The following is a 2,526-nucleotide window of genomic DNA, read 5'->3' as shown; positions in this document are numbered from 1 at the left end:
TAGAAGTTTATTTTAAAATGCAAAGTATTGAAAATAAAAATTAAAACTCTGTAAACACTTGCGTTTTTACAACACTATAAGTGTGTCCCATCAGGTAATGAAAAGTTGTACACACACTTGTGGTCTTCATCCTCACTTGAATACTTGGGCCAGATACAGGAAATACGTCATATAAGTAGTCAAGGGATCAAGTGCAAAGACCGCAAGTGTGGGTATTTGGACAAGGCATGAGTCTCGTCCTGCTGGGAGACGTCATCACAGTATGTTAAGGTGCGTAACATTTCCGTCACACGCTTGAGGCATTCGGCCAATCACAACGCACTGGATAGCTGGCCAATCAGAGCACACCTCGCTTTTTTAGAACGATGAGCTTTGTAAAAATCGACACGTTTCAGAAAGGCGGGGCATAGAGGAGAAACAATAATGTACAGTATGTGGAAAATAATGTGTTTTTTACTTTAAACCGCATAAACACATTTCATTACACCAAATACACAAAATAATGTTCTTTTTAGCAACATCATATGACCCCTTTAAGAGCTTCGAGAATATTCGTTTCCCTCTAATTTGCTCGGAAATGTGCCTGAATGAAACAATGGAAGTGGGGTTTTTCACAGGTTTCTTTAGTGGTAATGTGACGTAGGCTATATAATATTGTATTGTCTTGATGTCTGAGGAAGTTATCTGAGGAAAAAAGCCCTTTCTGAATTGTGAAAAACGCAACCCATTACTTTAAATTGTAGACATACCATGTAAACATGATTCAAATAAAATAAAGCTAGCTAAAAAAAAATTAAATCTTATTAAACTGAACACCAAGCTTTTGTCAAAAATAAAGCCTTATCTTCGACACACAAATATAACATGTGTACTTTATCTTTGATTACAAACAAACAAAGAAACAAAAATTAATAAACAAAGCCAACCACCTAATAAATAATATGTGTCAGTACTGGGTCAATAGTATGTAACAAGCATTACTTTTATTTGTATCATTAAAGAAAATCAGTTTACTTTATAATGCTTTCTAGAAAATAATGTAAAAAAAAAGTGATGTCACAGAAAAGCACACCATTGTATGACTCTCTCTCTCTCTCTCTCTCTCTCTCTCTCATAGCTGTGATGTCTTTAAAGAACTTGTTTGACCAGTTTATTGTCATTCATTTTGTTAACTAAAGTCGTGTTAAAAAAACTGATAGTACTAAGTTTTACATTAGCCCAGATCTCAACTGATATAATCATAGTGTGACATAATCCCACAACTTTAGTCTTTTCCTCTTCAGTATCACTGTCTTGAACGGCTTGCCAAGGTTGAATACAGGATTAGTTAACGTCACAGACTTATTGGTAAAGCAGCTCTTTTACTGCAAGTATAGCGGAAACACTTAAGGAAGCATTTTGCTTGATATATTGAATTAAATTTCAACACAGTAACAACAAAAACAACTTCTAATCCAAAACACTTCATAACATTCATTGAGAGAAGTGAATTATGATGCTTCTCAAGGAAGTAGACAGAAGTCTTAAACTCCTTCATGAGGTCAAACAATGGAGAATTCATTCTCTTTGCACGTAAGAGACCAGCTCTGGACAATGAAGATGCAGATTGTGTCCAGCGATAACAGATCTAAACATTCCTCAGCTATGAGATCATTGGAGCTGATGGGATGGACCTCCATCACGTCTCAGATTTATCAGCTGCTGTAAATGATATAAAAGCAAGAGGGATGACCTACAGATACATCAGTGAGATACAGTCCATCACACATCATGACCTTCACCATCTTCTCCATCACCTGCTTTGCTCTGGTGGCCTCTGCTCTGGGTAAGTGTCTTCTTTAGAAGTTTGCAAGAATAATGATGGGCAAATATATTTAGAAAATGCAAAACCTGCCTTAAGAGCTTCCTGTCTCATGCTTGTCTCATGAACAATGTGTTACGTTCTGTAATAACAGGTTGTGGAGTGCCTGCGATTAAGCCACAGACGATCGGCAGCAAGATTGTGAACGGACAGAATGCCATCTCTGGTTCTTGGCCCTGGCAGGTCTCTCTTCAGGTAACTCATCTGTTTTTCATACACATATTTGTCTGCTTTGCTTAAAGAGTAAATTTCATGTTTTCAATGCTTTCACCTTTGAAACAGCTGCCCAGTGGTTTCCACTTCTGTGGAGGATCCCTGATCAACCAGAACTGGGTTCTCACTGCTGCCCACTGCACTGTCGCGTAAGAGTCTTCAATCTGACAAACATCACATTCAATAGTGGTTAATAGATGCTCTTTCAGCTTTCTGTCTGTCTTTTAACCATTGATTTTATCTTTATCTCTCATTTCAGGGTCGGCTATCACCGTGTCATTCTTGGAGAACATAATCGTGGCTCCAGTGTTGAACCCATCCAGGTCAAACTAGTTTCCAAGGTAACAATGTTTACTGATCTCAGTGGATCAGTGATGAAATCATAATGAGTGATCAACCAATGCTTTATGACTCATACTATACTGATTATTTATGTTGTTTTAAAAGCAAAA

This window comes from Sinocyclocheilus rhinocerous, unplaced genomic scaffold (genome assembly GCF_001515625.1).
Source record: "Sinocyclocheilus rhinocerous isolate Xijiao unplaced genomic scaffold, SAMN03320098_v1.1 scaffold11516, whole genome shotgun sequence".
NCBI lineage: Eukaryota > Metazoa > Chordata > Actinopteri > Cypriniformes > Cyprinidae > Sinocyclocheilus > Sinocyclocheilus rhinocerous.
Note: the sequence above shows the minus strand (reverse complement) of the source record.